The sequence below is a fragment of the Melospiza georgiana genome, chromosome 25, assembly GCF_028018845.1.
Source record: "Melospiza georgiana isolate bMelGeo1 chromosome 25, bMelGeo1.pri, whole genome shotgun sequence".
Lineage (NCBI taxonomy): Eukaryota > Metazoa > Chordata > Aves > Passeriformes > Passerellidae > Melospiza > Melospiza georgiana.
The window spans coordinates 6562857-6579391 of NC_080454.1; the positions used below are offsets into that span (position 1 = coordinate 6562857).

Genomic DNA, 16535 nt, shown 5'->3' on the forward strand with positions numbered 1-16535 from the left:
GAAGATGTTGAAGCCTTCCTGCTCAGGGCATTTCAGTGCCAGGCTCTCACAAGCACCCACAGCTCCGTGGGTTGAGCTGAGCATGGGGCGGTGACCTGCGCTGTGTCTGATTCCCCTTCCTTAATAACAGCCTGTCTTGTAGCTCTTTTCCATTCTGCTGCCCTTGCAGAGCCATCCACAAACACATTTTCTCCCTCAGGCCAGGGAATGTCCCATCATCAATCTGTCCCAGCCTGGGTCTGGAGCTCTGTCCCTTGAGTGCAGTTCCTTTCCAGCCCCTCTCCAGACTGTTCAAACAGGAGGCTGGGTTAAACCCTTGCCCTGTCCTCAATTCTAAATCCTCCTGTGCCATTGAACAAGTTTCATACTGTAATAACCAAGCCCTGCTCGGTATTTAGAAGCTCTTTTGGTTGTCAGACCTTTAAATTGATGCCAGACTTGAGCTATAGGAGATCCTATATAGGGTTAAATATTTTAGCACAAGAATTCCTTTGGCAAGACCCTGTTTAATATCCACCTATAATTCAAATTCTTTTTCTCTGTCTGGAAGGCCCAGGCCAGCCGCCTCAGATAACCTTCATTTTAACACTTGAGAATTCTGTGTTTCCTCCTTCTGTCCATCCATCCAGTTTGTTGACTGGCAGGATAGGAGTGTTGTAGGGAGACATCCTTGGCTCCAAAAGCCCTGCCTTTAACATGGACACAATCCCAGGCTGTGTGCCCTTCCTTCCCTCTCATGGAACAGGGTATTCCTTGTCCTGGTTGCTTTACAGTAATTTGTAAAGACTCCATATCTAATTTTCCCTCTTTCCCTGAGGCTGCCCACACTTTGAGGTTCACATCAGCATAGGCCTTGTCACATTTTGGCACAGAGGTAGAACAGAACTAGCCTCTGTATCCCTTTTACAGTATTAAAATCCAGCTCTCAAATTCCTTCCTAGTTAATAAAACATTCCTTTACTATTTTCCTTTTCAGGTCTAAGATTCAGAGTGGATTGAGAGGCCCCTGTGTCCATCAGGAAATGCCTCCTCTCGATGTAGACCCACTCTGAATGTTCTCAAGGGCTGCAGTGTGGTGGGTCCCTGGTGTGATGGAGCTGTGACAGCCCTGCCAATCCATGTCCATCAAGGGGTGGACTTGCTGGTCCTGAGGGTGCTGCTGTCTGTGCTTGCAGTGTCCTTGTGCCCTGCAGCTGGAGCCCTCGTTCCTTGCCAGGGGCTGTTTTGGTGGGCTCTCCCCTGCCGAGGAGGGCAGTGCCTCTGCCAGGTGTTTGTGGCCGAGCCCGTGCCCTGGGTGCTGGGGCCCCCTTGGGCCCTGGGGATGTTCCCTCAGGGGCTGTAGGAACTCTGCCCTGGCCTTTGCCTTCAGCTTGGCCTTTTGCTGCTCCCTTCTTGCATTCACCTGCTGTGCCTTTGTGCCCAAGTGCTGCAGGGCCTTCTTGTGCCCCTCCTGCAGCCCCCTCAGTGCCTGTGGGTGCTTGTCTTGCTTTACAAGAGAGGTGTCTGCTCGGGAAGGCAGAAAAAGCCTCTCTTGGAATGGAGAATGGAAACCCCCTCTGTCTTAATTTCTAGACTAGTGAAATGAAGGGGCTCTCAGGCAAAGATATGGGAATAGGAATACCAGTTCTTTACTAGTGTGTGTAATAAAGCAAACAAACACCAACAGCTGCGGCACTGACAGCAAACAGAGCCCGGACCCAGTCCCGGCCTTTGGGCTGCGGTGCTTTGCCCTTGGGTGCAGTTCCGGCCATGGCCGGCAGGGGCGCTGGTGGCTCCTGCGGGGCGGGGCAGCGCATCCCTGCCATGGGAACCTCTCTGAACGGAAATAGAGCAATCCCTTCATCTAACTCTTTCACATTTTTACCTTCTATAGCCTTTCTCCCGTGTTTTGAGGAAGAATTTGGAGAGGGCTGCCTTTTAACTGAGCTCCTAGTGTTTCGATAAGGTGCTTCCTCTAGAGAGACAGAGTTTCCTTGAAGAGCCGGAGCTGTGGTTACCAAGGGGCCAGAAGTCAGAGCAGGACGGGGTCAGGGGAGGATATCCCGCCGAGGCTTGGTGGGAGTGTGGGCAGGGTCTGCTACTGGAATCGGCAGAGGGGGATCTTCCCGTGGAGCCCGAGGCGGAGCGTGGGTAGCCCCCACATGGCTGATGGCGGCTGATCCGGCAGCTGCCGGCAGAGCAAAGGCAGGTGGGAGAGCCCGGCAGCGGCAGCGGTGCCCAGCGCAGGTGGCACGGGCAGGGCAGCCGGGGATGGGATGGCTGGGACCCCCCCTGGGTGCAGTGGGCGCGGTGACCTCGGAGCAGGCGGCAGGACAGAGCAACCCCCATCTTCCCCAGCATGGCCAGCAGAGCGGCCGCGGGCCAGGCAGTGGGAGCAGGGCACACAAATTGAGTGACAGCGCCGGGGCAGGTGGAGCTGCCCTGGGCAGTGAGGCCGCACCTGGGATGGAAACCGGGGCAGGCGGAGCTGAGGCGGGCAGCAAGCCGGGACCCGGGGCAGGTGCCTGGGCCGCGAATGGAGGGGGCAAGACCTGCAGAGGATCCCACCCTCTTTCTGATGTTTCCTCTTGTTCCCTTCCCTTTCATTTCCTCTTTTAATTTTCTCGGAGGTTACTCATACTTTAAAGATTTTTATTCTTCTACAATCCTCTGTCTTACATATTGCATATTCTCTTCTAGGTAAATGTTTTTTTTTACACATAAATCCAGAGCCTAAGAAATCTAACCTTCTGCTTGGATACATTGAAATGGTCGATGAACTAACTCATGACCTCCTAATGTTGTTTTTCTCGTCACCTTTTTATTTATCCTTTGGCAAATTAAGAGTCTTTCAGTTACTTGCTTTGCAACTCCAAAAATCCCAGTGCACCCCTAGTTCCTTAAAAAATAATCGCACAAAGCTTGAGTACCCCAGTGGGTTTTCTGATGCATGTCTTCTAATATTTTCTTAGAAGCACATTTATTAAGTAATTGTCTTCCATCAAGAAGTTTCCATTTCCCTGATTTATCTTGTTCACTTCCCCTCATGTTTAAAACTTTTTTCTCGGCTTCCCTAAAGTTTGCAATTTCCAGTTTTTCCTCGTGTGGAGTTAGTGTTAACATTACTCTTTTATCTCCATTTTCTGCTGCATCCTTAGCTTTGTGCTCCGCCCCCAGTTTGCCCAGTTTCCCTCTCCTTTGGCCCGGGCCGGATTCCCCCCGCCCGCAGCGGCTGGGAGCAGCCGAGAGCCCCGCGCTGCCCATCCCGACCTGTCCCGGCTCCATCCCCGCTCCTGCCGCGGGCTGGGAGGGCTGCGGGAACGGGGCACCGAGGGTGTGGCTGCTGCTGGGGGAGGAGGAGGAGGCAGGGAAGGGCAGGGATGAAGGGGAAGGAGGAGGTGGGGTTAGAGGGGAGGAGCAGGGGGAGGAGGGACAAAGGCAGATGGAGGCTGAGCTGAGGGAACCACACTGTCCATCCCTGCCTGAATTCGCAGCCCCTACCTGTGGGATCATCGCCCCCCCATCGCACCCATGAGTGGGGAGAGGGAGCTGGGCCCAGATATCCTGGGGGGTCCCTGGGTTGGGGCTTTTGGGGGATGTTTGGAGACTGAAGAAGTCCAAGGCTGAGCAGAAAAGGCCCCTTGGGGGGACATCGGGGGGTGGCGGCCGGCGGCAGAGGCAGCCTGGAGGAGCAGAGCCCTGTGTCCCCCAGGAGCCCAAAGTGGGGAGCCCAGAGAGGGGGGAGCGCCGCCATTGGCGGGAGCCTCAAGAGCCTGGAGAGGGGCAGGGGGAACTCCTTGGAGCCACTGCAGCCCAAAGCAGAGAATGAGGGGAGAAGGGAGCCCGGGAGCCCAAACAGCCCTGGCATCCCGAAATGGGGAGAGCGAAGCAGGGGGAGCTTTTGGCATTGCTGGGACTGCCAGCAGCCTGGGCAGGGCGGGCACCGGGCACAAGGGGGACCCCCAATCCAAGCATGACCCCAGCTGGTGGGACAGGGGGGAACCCCTAAACACCAAAGGGGAGGGTCGAGGGACGGGGAACTCCTGGGAGGCTTTTTCAAGGCTGAATCTGGGTGTTTGGGAGGTTTTTCTTTAGCCCAGGTGGCCAGTGATTGTAGTGATGGACTTCAGCAAAAGGGACCTTCAGTCTCAATGTGTGTTGGGAACGATGAAACAGGAAAGCCTTATAAATATGATTGTCTTGCAAAATATTTTGAGAATATAGAAAGTGTAAGGAAGATTGAAATGAAAGCTAGGTTTGAGATATCTCAGTTAGTGAACAACTGGAAAACAATGGTGTGGCCCAACTGAAGGTAATCCCCTTTTGATGAAACAATTCCCTCTGCTTGCAGGCAGGTCCAGACCCTACTAGTTCAGCAGAAGGGGTCCAAAGAAGAGATTTTAGGGTTGAAAATGTAACACAGTATGGTGATCTATTGATTCTTATAGGTTGTATGTAAATGCTCTAGGATTTGTATCTTGTACCAGATTGGTAAGTGAGAAATAGAATATTCAACACAGAAGAAAATTAATTGTATTGTAATGGGACCCTTACTCTCTTACGCTCTTCTCCTCTTACTCTCTTACCCTCTCACTCTCTCTACCCCTCTCTTCTCTTGGGCCTGCTCCGAGCTGTGCCTGGCAGCTCCAAGCAGGGCCCTGCACCCAGGCCCTTTGCTAAAAACCACAAGTTCCACGCCCTGGCTGCAGAGATCTCTCGTCTCCATCCGTCCCGACCGTCCTATAAACGCTCTCATCCCTTGTTTTCCCCAAACCAGGATTTCCCATTGCCTGCGAGGGAGGCTGCGAGGAAGAGGAAGATGCCCCGGGACACTGAGGCAGGTGAGGAGGAAGTCAGTGCCCCTTTCCCCTCTGTGCTGCTCCATCTCCCAGCCCAGCACGGCCCCGGCTGCAGCTCAGCCCTGGGGGATCTCCTTGCCCTTGCCTGTGGCACGGAGGCAAATCCCATCCTGTCCTTGTCCTTCCTCCCCCAGAGCAGGAGCTGAGCATGGAGAGCAGGGAGGACAAATGCCCGCGGCAGAACCTGGTGGAAGAGGCCGTTTTGAGCGGCTCCACGGCGCAGGAAGCCAACGGGGAGGAAAAGCCCCGGAGATGCCGCACGAGGAGGGGCTGCAAACGCAGCTGGCGGGGATCTGAGGGGGAAAGAGCCAGCCTGGGCCGAGAAGGCGGCCAGAGACGGAGCCAGAGCTCGGAGCTGGTGCTCCGTGAGCAGCTACATGATGGGGAGAAGCCCCACACGTGCGTGGAGTGTGGGAAGAGCTTCAGGCAGAACTCCGACCTGATCAAGCACCAGAGGATCCACACTGGGGAGAAACCCTATGAGTGTGGGGAGTGTGGGAAGAGCTTCAGCCAGAGCTCCCACCTGATCAGGCACCAGAGGATCCACACTGGGGAGAGGCCCCATGAATGTGGGGAGTGTGGGAAGAGCTTCCGCCTGAGCTCTCAGCTGATGAAGCACCAGAGGATCCACACTGGAGAAAGGCCGTACAAATGCTCCGAGTGTGGGATGTGCTTCAGCCGGAGCTCCAGCCTGATCACGCACCAGAGGACCCACACTGAGGAGAGGCCCTACGAGTGTTCCAAGTGTGGGAAGAGGTTTAAGACCAGCTCCAATCTCCTCCGGCACTATCAGAGTCACATGGAGGAGAAGCCCTTCCAATGCCCCGACTGTGGGAAGGGATTCAAGGACAACTCCCACCTCATCCGGCACTGGCGCATCCACACTGGGGAGAGGCCCTACGAGTGTGATAAATGCAGGAAGAGGTTTGTGACCAGCTCCCATCTCCTCATGCACTATCGGATTCACACAGAGGAGAGGCCCTTCCGCTGCCCCGACTGCGGGAAGGGATTCAAGCACAACTCCACCCTCGTCATTCACCGGCGCATCCACACTGGGAAGAGGCCCTACGAGTGTCCCCAGTGTGGGAAGAGCTTCTCCAGCAGCTCTAACTTGACCCAACACGAACGGAGGCACCACTAAGGGAAGCCCTGTGAGTGCCTCGAGTGCGGGCAGAGCTTCGTGCGCTGCTCCAGCTCCACCCCCCACTGGAGGAGGCACTTTGGGCACAGCCCTGGTCACTCACATTCCCTGTGATCCATGTTGGGAACACACCTGGCTGCTTCTCCTTTTGGTTTGGCCTTAATTTTCCTCTGCTTCACCTTCATCCTTTAAAAACACCCAACACTGGGTTAAATGAAGGAAATTAATGGAATATATCTGAAGTTCCATAATTTCTCAGTTGTTTTAGAGGGAATTTAGGATTTGGGGACGCGTTCTGTGTCAAGTACTGCTGTTACTAAGAGGAAGGATGTTAATGTCACCCTTCTTGTGTTGCTAAGAGCTGCTCCCCTGACCCAAACCCCAACTCCACCCTTGGGATGCCCTATAAAAACTGCCTTTTTCCTGTCTTTGGGGGGTAAGAAATGGATTCCCAAACGATCAGCCCTTTTCCCACTGGATTGCAAAGGATCAGCCTCATTCTCCACTGGATTCCTAGAGGATCAAGCTTTTCCCACTGGATTCCAAGAGGGTTAGCCTTTTTCACTGGATTCCCGGAGAATTCTGACTCTGTCACTGTTGTTTTTTTGTTTGTACTACTGCATTCGTATTTTTAATTTTTCCTAATAAGGAACTGTTATTTCTATTCCCATTTCTTTTCCTGAGAGCCCCTTAATTTCAAATTATTATTATTAGTATTAGTATTAGTATATTGTTATTACTATTATTATTAATCAAAGGGAGGGGGTATATAGTTTCCATTCCCGTGGAGGCTCCTGAAATGGGGAGACACCCCCAAGGATGGGCCATGTCAAATAGTTCCTCAAATAGGTAAATGAGTTTATGGTTATGCATGAGGGTCAATGAATATGCAACAGGCTGATGTAATCAAGCCAGAATAATTAAGGGGTGTCTCCGAAAATAACTGGGGGGTCTTGAAGGCTATAACAACCTTCAGCCGTTGGTCCTTGTCTCCCATGACATCAGCCTGTTGCATATTCATAGACTTTTTGCATATCCATAAACTCATTTACATATTCTAGGAACAAACAAAATTGGCTTCGTCCTGTTTGGGATCCCACCCCCGTCCCAGCTCAGTTTGGGGTGTCCCATCCCTCTCTCAGCTCAATTTTGGGATCCCATATCTCTCCCAGCCTAATTTTGGTGTCCCATTCCCTTCCCAGCTCAATTTTGGGGTCCCAACCCTCTTTTCCCTGCTCTCCCTCCCGTTTCCAATCGTTTTCCCAGTCCCCTCCCCCATGTTTGGTTTTGGGTGCTCCAGGCCCTGCCTGCTCCGTTTTGGGGTCCCGACCCCGTTTTGGATTAATTTGGGGTCCCCAGCCCATCCCCAGGGTCACCTTCCCCCCCCCCTCCGCAAGTCCGCTCCTGGCAACTGATGAGTCATCAGCGAGACACGCTCTGATTGGCTGGAAATTACCCCGCGCGGTCTCTGAGTATTTACCGCAGTGAGAGGCCTTGGTCTGTGGCTGGCAAGTGATGAGTCAGAGTCGGGCCGGGCGCTGATTGGCTGAAAATCGCTGAGCGGGGCCAGTGCTCTGAGTTTGTGCCCAGCAAGTGGAACGTCGTCAGTGCCGCGCGTTCTGATTGGTCGGGATCTGCTTTGGGGTGGGGACGGGAGGAACTGGGGTTACTTGGTGTTTATTTGGGTTTATTTAGGGTTTGTTTGGAGTTTATTTGGGGTTATTGATGGACTACTTGGCATTTATCTTGGTTTTTACTTGGTTTATTTCTGTTTATTTGTGGTTATTTGGAAATATTTGAGTTTATTTGGAAGCATTAGTGTTTGTTTGGGCCTATTTGAGTTTATGTGGGTTTATTTGGAATTATTTGGGGTTCTTGGGGTTTATGTTGGTGTATATGGGGTTTTTTTTCGCTGTGCTTGATATCATTAGGGGTTTTTTGGCTTTAACCTGGGGGAGGGTTTTTTTCGTTCTTTGGGGTTATTTGGATTTTTTTGGGGTTGTTTGGGGGATTTCTAGGTATTGTTTGGGGTTGTTTGGGGTTATTTGGGTTTTTTTTTCAAGTGTTTTGGGGTTATTTGAGTTATTTGGAGGCACGTAGGGTCAAAAGCTCCGCGAATGTTTCTCCTGCAAAAATCGGGAATTTTTCCTTAAAACTCCGAGAGTTTTCCCCCAGAAAACCGGGAATGTTCCCTTAAAAAACCCGGACTTTTCCCAACTAATAGCAGCGCGCCCTGGTCCAAACCATACAATCACCGCGGGTCTCCCCATAGGAACACCCGCCTCTCTGTGCACCGATCGAACCAATCACTGCATGCCTCCCCTTAGACACGCCCACCTCTCACACGGAGCAGTCCAATCACCGCGTTCCTCCTCTCAGCTACTCTCGTCTCTCTCGACCTGCACGACCAATCACCGGGCGTTTTCCCTCAGCAACTCCGGTCTTCTTTGCCTCTAGCCAACCAATCACCGAGCGCCTCCCCTCGGCAAAGCCCGCCTCCCCCGCCCTCGTATCAATCAGCACACCCTCTGCGAAACCAACCAATCACCGGACGTGTCCCCGCAGAAACTCCCGCCCTCCCCGCGCGTACCAGCCTATCACAGCCGAGGCCGAAGCGGTGCCCGCAGACCCCAGGGCCGGGCATGGAGCGGACATCTCTTTCCCCTCCCGCTCCCGTCCCCGGGACCCCCTCAGGGACCCCCGGGAGCCACCCCGGGCTCGGGCGGGTCCTGCAGGAGGCGCTGGAGAGAGCGGGGGAGGCGCTGGGAGAGGACGGGGGGCTCCGGGAGCTGCTGAGGAGGCGCAGGGACAGGTGAGGGGTCCTGGAGGGGTCATGAGGGGAATTTGGGGAGGGGTCTTGAGGATGTTTGGGAGGGATTTGGCGAGTGTCTGGGGGGAACTTGAGGGGGTTTTAGCGGGGTCTGGGGGTGCTGGAGGGGCTTTGGGGGGAAATTTGGGGAGGGGTCCTCCGGGGGTGTCATGATCCGTCCTCACGGATGGGTTTCGTGATGGTTCATGGATTTGATCTCAGGGTGCAAAAAGAACCAACACGGTACAAGGGGGTTTGCAACGATAATCGAAACAAATGCACCTTTATTGAATGACCACACCAAAATGCGATAGAGGGATTAAGGGAGAGGAAAAGATGGGGGAGAAGAGACACAAAAGAGAGAGAAAAAGAGAGAGAGAAAGAGAGAGGGGATAGAGCTACCAAATGTAGAGACGAAGTCCTTTGGTCTGGTCCAGTCGAGGACCCGCCTGTTGTGTCGGGGAGGTCTCAGAGGCCCAGTTCATCTGGACCGCAATTATACTCTTTTTCATTGGGGCAAGGGGGATGGATTTTGCAGCTGAAACAAAGGTAGTTTATTGTATCTTCGGGGGGGTTGTTGGAAATAAGGATACACAGAGTCCAAGTTTGGCAGCAGGCGAGAGTCATTGTTTTCGTTGTCCACTGCCTATACCTGCAACATCCACCTTGCTTTGGGCAGCTTTCCTTCCTCGCCCTGTACACCTCCCCCGAGTTGGGGCTTTCAGTCCCAGTATCTGGAAGAGGGTGAGAGGGGCCTTCTCACCTAGGGATTTCATGTCTCAGTCCTTTGATGAAGAGGTTTCTTACATCTCTGCTTGTCTGTCACGGTGGTTATGAACGGTCTTCTCTTAGGGGACCACCCTAAAGCTCAAACCAGCCAGGCTGAGAGGTAGGGAGGATTCCAGAGCTATTGTGCAAAAGGACAGGATGCCCTGTGAGCTCAGTGTAGCGTATAACAAACAACATCTGTGAAAACAGCAACTTTGCAACACTTTCAGGCCTCAGGCACATGATTTTCCTGGCCACCAGATCAGCAAACGGGGGTTTTAATTTTTTGGTTGTCTCTCTCCATGACAGTCGTAAGGCAGATGAGGGATATTTCAGACAGACTCTCACAACACGGAACACATTTGTTCCCCCAGCTCCAGAAAACTTGATGCAGGAACAAAAACATTCCTGCAGGAACCACCAAAGGCCGAGGGGCGTTTGGCCACTTTCACTTCCACACCGCACGCTCGGGCAAATTGCGCAGACCAAGCAGCCTTTCCCCTCTTCCCCATTGGCCTGAAGACACTCTGCACCAAGAGAAAGCTCCTGGACAGCCGGCTATCCAACAACAGCAATTTAATGTTCCTCTAGTGGGTGAAGGGAAAGGAAGTGCTGGCAGAGGAGAGGTGTTCCCCGCAGGCTCAGGCGGCCCCAGCAGACGCAGCCTCCCGGATCAGTTCTGCACAGCGCCGCGGCAGGACACTCAGCCACGGGCACACAGGAAAGGCCGCGACTTCCAGAGGCGGAGTTGGTCTCGCATCCTCTGGAGCCGGGAGGAGGGAATGCTCTGTACAGCTAAAAGGATGTGCAGAGCATGAAGCGCCAGGCATGAGATGACAGGGCTGCTGTCATCCGTCATGTCCTGAAGGGCTGCAGAGAGAGAAACAGAGGCACAGTCAGAGGCTGGATCTGCGGGGAGCTGGGCAGAGCCTCCAGCCTCGTCCGTGCCACGCAGCGGCTGGCACGGCCTGGAGGAAGCAGGAGCCAAGAAGGACGAGCTGGCAGCTGCTGGCCAGGAATGCCCCGCAGGCCCCTGCAAGGTGTCTGCGCTGTGGCCCCGCTGCCCTTGGGGCGCGCAGGGAGCGGAGCCGTCGGCGGGCGGGCCAGGGAACGCAGCTGCCAGCGGCAGCCCCCGCCGAGAGCCCGCGGGCCTCACTCACCGCTGCAGATGATGCGGAACTGCGGCTGCTGCCCTGTCAGGTAGCGCCCGGCCATCCCTGGGGAACACAGAGCGTGTCCTGCCTTCAGAGGCACAGCTGCCGCCCACGGGCGCTGCCAGCCCTGAGGCCACACGCCCTGCTGGCCCGGCAGGGCTCAGCCCGGGCCCCTGGCGCACGCTGCCGCCCCAGGGCACGGCTGCCAGAGGGCGGCAGCAGCAATGCCCAGGCCAGCGGGGGCTGCCCATGCCCGCGCCCGGATCCTGCTGCCGGCACAGCAGGCGGGGCCGGGGCCGAGCTGCGGCAATGGGGCGGGCCGGGGAGGGAGCCGGGCTTGGCGCTCACCCATGAACCTGACGGCCGCCTCTCGCAGGGGCTCCTGTGCGCTCCGCAGGTACGGCAGGGCCCGGCGCAGGTGCTCGGCCGCTCGGCTCCTGTCCGCTGCCAGCTGCAGAGAGCGGCAGGGCACGTTTGGAAAGGGTTGATGTGGGCCCTGCCCCTGGGCCGGGCGCTCCCTACGGCCGGCGCTGCTCCCCTTGCCCACAGAGCCCCGAGGCCCGGCCAGCAGCCGCAGGCGCCGGGCTCAGCACGGGGCACAGGGCCCGGCGAGCCGCGGTGCCGTCCCGCAGCAGAGCCCGGCTGGCTCGGGGCTCCGTCGGCCCCGGCCTTGGCGCCACAGGAGCCTGGAGCAGAGCCCGCACGGCCCAGGGAAGGGAGCGGCGTGTGGGGCGCAGGCCGGTGCCCCTGCGTGCGGCACTGGGCAGGGGCCACAGCTGCCACCCCCACAGACTGGGCACCGTGGGCAGGCGGCTGCTCCGGGGATTGGGCTGGGCATTCCAGGCTGTCCTTACCAAGCACTCAGCAAATCTTCACATCTGATCCGTCTGCAGCAGCTGCTTGAGATCCTTCCTCTTCAGGAACCTCACTGCACAAAGCAGCGTTTCCCGAGAGGCCTGCAGAGCAGCAGAGACCCAGAGATGGCACCGCAGCCCAGGGCACAGGAGCCGAATCTCTGTGCCAGGGCTGGGAGGAGGCTGGAGCCCGTCAGGTGCCAGGGGGTGGGGAGACAGCTGAGCCCCTTCCATGGTGACACCCAGGAGGCCTCACCTGTGCCACACACCGGTTCTCATCGTGGCAGTGGAAGAAGAGTGGGAGCAGGCTCTGGCTCACAGGCTTCTTCAGGGGCTTTTCTCCCTTTGCCACTACCAAGGCAATCACGTCTTGGAAGAGGCGAATGGAGAGCAGCTGCACAAGGCTGTTGTCCTGTTGGAAAGGAAGCCAAAGCCCTCCACATCAGCTGCTCCAGGCCCCCTCTGCCCAGGCCCAAGGCAGCACCCAAGTGCCCGTGGCTGGGGGCACAGAGCCTCACATTGTCAAAGAGGTGCCAGAGCGCCTCAGCCAGCTGCAGGGAAATGGGGCTGGCTATTGCCAGGTCTTTCTGCAGCATTAGGAGGATAAGTACAATGAGGGTCTTCTCCACAATATCTTCATCCCTATCCCACAGTAGCTTCACAAGGCTTTCAGTAAGGCTGTACATGCTTGGATCCTGTGTGCAAAACAAGGCTGGGAAACACCACGCTGCTGCTGCTGCTGCTGCTGCAGGGCTCAGAGGCCAAAGGCCTGTCCCGAAGCACTCGGGCAGCTGAACAGCGAGCCTGGAGAGCTGGGAGCAGCTGCCACAGCTGCTAAAGCCCAGCTAAGCCCAAGGGGCTGCTTGCCCCAGCCCCACGCTGCCAGCACAGCTTCAGCTGCTGCCTCCTCCTCACCATCGAGGTGAGCACCACGAGGCCTCGGAGCGCCACGCGACGCATCTCCCTGGACTGGCTCTGCAGGTGCCTTGTCAGGATCTCCAGGACTTGTTCAGCGCATTCATTCAAGTCCAGGCAATCCAGGAGCTGCAAGGCACAGAGCAGGCACAGAGGTGCCAGCTGGCAGCAGCTCAGAAATGCGCAGGGCTGAGCCAAAGCAGCAGCACAGGGCACAGGCAGCGTCCCAGGCAGCTGCGGCTACGAGAGGGCAGAGGGCTGGGAGGCAGCTCAGCCAGGCAGCGCTGGCCATGGGGCTCACCTCCACCAGGAAGGACAGGGCGGGCAGTTCCCAGTCTGAAACGCCTTGGCTGAGCAGCTCAAAGAGGCAGGATGCCATGCTGCAGCACCTGATGATGGAGACACGGCGCATCTCCCTGGCAGGGAGAAAAAGGCACCATTGCTCCTGGGCCGGGCGGGCAAACCTCTCCCAGGGCTGACTGTCAGAGCTCTGCTCTGCTCCCGAGCTCCCTGGGGGCGCTTTGGGAGGCGGCTGTTCCCGGGCACCCTCCTCTGCCGGCCCTTTCCAGTCTGCTTATCCCTCCCTTGGTGACAAGGCCCTGCCGCCCACGAGCACGGGGACTGTGTGGGGCGTTGCGGGCACAAAGGAGAGGGGCGGTGGGGAGAACGAGGTCTCACCTGGCCAGCAGACCCACTGCACAGTGGTGGGTGTCGGCACAGAGCAGCGTGTCCCACTTGTGTTCCATGGACAGCACCACGTGCTCATAGCGCATTGGGCAGAGCAGGGCCTTCAGGGTCTGCAGCGCAAAGCTGTGTGCAGAGCAAAGGCCAGGTCACGCTGGGAGCCCCGGCTCCTGCCCTGGGGCATGGGAGGGATGGGGAGACTGGGAGGACTGGCATGGAGCACCTGTTGGGGTTGGCGGAGAGGCCGTGTTGCTCCTGGCATCCCTGCCAGAAGGTCTCAACCTCTTCTGGCATCTCCTGCGTGCTGATGTAAGCTTGGAAGAGCAGATGCAGAAAGAGACTGGGGAAATACTCCAGCACAGCAGGCGAGCGCCAGGCCAGATTGAAGATTTTCCACAGTGCCACGGTTGCCTGCATGAAATAAAACAGCCAGAGACAACGCTCAGTGGGCAAGACATCCACGTGGCAGGGCCCGAGCATGCGAGGGAGAGGTCGAGGGAGACACGGGGGGAGCAGCCGGCCTGGTGCCCCTGAGCCCTGCCCCTAAGGCAGGATTCAGCCCAGTGCCTGAGGCAGGGAGATGCAGCTGGGGGGAGCACAGAGAGCTGGCTGCTGGAGAGGCGGCCTGGGGGCTGGCAAAGGCCGGCACCAGAAACTCACAGCCAGGGCAAAGACTCCTGCGTCGTCCCCATCGGAGGTGCACACGCTGTGCACTGGCCAGGTGCTCAGCACATGGAGGAGCAGCTGCAGCGCCGGCTCCGCAGTCCTGCTCGAGGACATGATGGTTCCCCACATGGTGGCGGCAGCTCTGTGGGGTCAGAGCTCTGTGTCAGGGCGGGCTTGGCCACAGCGCCGTGGCCTGGGCAGCTGCAGGGCCCCGCGCTGGCCCTCAGCCCTGCCTCTGCACACTGCCCCTGGCCGGCAGCGGCCAGCCAGCCCACGTGGGTACAGGCCCGGAGGGGCAGGGAGGGAGCGTGGCACCAGGCTCAGGAGCTGACATGGCAGCACTGGAAAACAGAGGAGCCAGAGGATCCTGGAACTGCCTGCCTGTCTGGCAGTCAGCAGGGACAGGCTCTACAGGGTGATGGCCGGTGAAGCCTAAGCCCTCAAGGCACGTGGGGCTGCCCTACCTGTCACACGATGGGGCCCAGCGCAAGAGGGTGATCAGCACGTCACAGGGGTGTTCCTGGGTCAGCTCCAGAAGGGCCTTGTCCAGCCTGTGCCCAGCAGACTCATTGGCCGTGAGCCACTGGTGGATGTACCTCACCATGGCGGGCACCTGCAGAGGGCACAGGGAGACTCGCAGAGCTGCCAGAGCAGCAACTTCCCCTGAGAAGTTCTTCCCTTCCAACCGCACTGGGCCGGGTCTCAGAGGCCGAGGGAGCCCGGCAGAGCCGGCTGGAGGCGCCACACCACTGCTGGGAGCATCGAGCCCTTGCCCAGGCTGCTTACTTGCGTTGGATTGGAGACACCCTCCTCCACAAGCAATTTCAGCATGGCAGCACAGGTCTTGGCATCGAGGAACGGAAGGTTGGCCAAGACACCCGTGCCCACACCGGCGGTCTCTTCCTGCCAAGGGCACGTGATGAATTCACAGAGGGTCTGCAGGAGAAGGGCAGGAAGGGAGGGAGAATCCATGGAGCGCTCCAAGCCTGGTGCTTGGCTGAGCAGTGCCAGCAGGCCCAGCCCAGGCGGGGATGGCCGCAGGTACCTGCGCCGTTCTGCCCAAGTTGCCACGGGCGGCTTCCTGTTCTTGTGTCTCGTCCTTAGCTGCATCTGGCAAAGAGCGAGCGCAGCCAAAGCTGAGGGGCTGCGGGAGAGGCCAGAGAACACAGCCCAGTCCTGAGCTCTCCAGGCAGGGAGAGCCTCGGGATGCCCCAGGGAATGGAGTGCGGCTGCCAGGTGCTCCAGCCCAGCTTCTGTCCTATCCATGGATATGTCCACAGGGATGGGATGAGATGGGATGGGATGGGATGGGATGGGATGGGATGGCATGGCATGGAATGGGGCCAAGCTGGCTACAGGCACCAGCCCTGCAGCCCAGCACTGACACTCACGCTCCTGCAGCAGCTGGAACTGCTCCAGTTCTTCAGGCTGCTGTGCTGAGGTAGCTCCAGCCTCTTCCTCCTCCAGCCAGGCCAGCTTGGGCACGTTGGGGGCTCTCTGCTCCATGTCACTCTTTGCAATTAGGAGTGTTTGCTGAAGCAGAGAGGCCTCGGAAGGCTAAAGATGAGCAAATGTTGCAGTTGTGCCTTGAAGGCACCTGCAACAGAGGAGCCTCGGGAAGGCTACAGGACAGGAAGTCCTGCAGTCTGTCCTCGAGGGCAGCAGCAAGAGAGAAGTCTCAAGAAGGAAATAGGACTGCAAGTCCCACAGTCTGTCCTCCAGGGCACCGGCCGCAGGGATGGCAGATGCTTCAGAAATGCTCCACGTCCCCGAGTCCCGCAGCCTGGCCTCGAGGTCACCTGCACCGTGAACGCCTCAGAAAAGCTCCAGGTCAGCAAGGAACGAGCTGGCTGTGTGGGGGCTCCTCACAGCACTGCTCTGTCCCGTCCTGTCCCGTCGCGTGCACTGAGCACTGTGGCGTGGCCGTGGTGCCGCCAGCACCTACGTCACGGCGTGTCAACAAAAGGTCACCCTTGCACACTCTGTCCCTTTCCATCCCACGGTGACAATGGTGCACTGTGTCACAGAGAGCCCCAGGACACACCTCCACGTGCCCTGTGGACACCCCCACCCCACCCAAACTGCCCCAGCTTGCAGGCAAGACCTTGCCCCAAGTGTTGAAGACACAGCCCAGCAGGAACTTTAGCAACAGCCCAAACAAGAAGCAGCTGCTCCTCTGCTCTGCCTGCTCAGGGCAGCAGAATGAGCCCCCACGGCTGCCAGTGCAGCAGAGCAGGAAGGGCACCGGGGCCTTCCACAGGCCCTGCCACGGCCTCTTTGGGACCAGTCCCGGGGCTGGGTGGCCGGCACACTGGCAGGGGCGTGATACAGACACGGGACATGTGGCCCAGAGCTCCAATACTGCTCTGTCCCCTGGGCAGCGCTGACAGCAGCAGATGTGGAAGAGTCCCTGCCAAAGGAGATTTGCCATGCCCAAGGCCTGCCAATGCTGGTGCCTCTCTCCTGCCACAGAGACCTGTGGCCTCGGGGGACATCTCTGCCAAAGGACAGCCAAAGCCAACGTGCCTTGGGGTCTATGTGATCTTTTCTGCTGGTGGCTGTTGGCAGGAGCACCTGGAGCAATTGGTGGCCACACTGGGTATCCGTCAGAGGCAGAAGCTGTTGTCCCTTCCTGGAATGATTTTTGCTCAGAAGTGATTATCTGCAGCACAAAACCACCATCCACTATTGGCATTCACAGGACAA

The 16535-nt window shown here is 57.5% G+C and overlaps 2 pseudogenes; one reads left to right on the forward strand and one right to left on the reverse strand.

Moving 5' to 3' along the window:
• The window catches only part of LOC131093377 (uncharacterized), a 1138058-nt pseudogene extending 1132079 nt beyond the window's left edge, over positions 1-5979 (forward strand).
• Positions 1-16535, reverse strand: part of LOC131093378 (zinc finger protein 208-like) — a 496041-nt pseudogene that overhangs the window by 307561 nt on the left and 171945 nt on the right.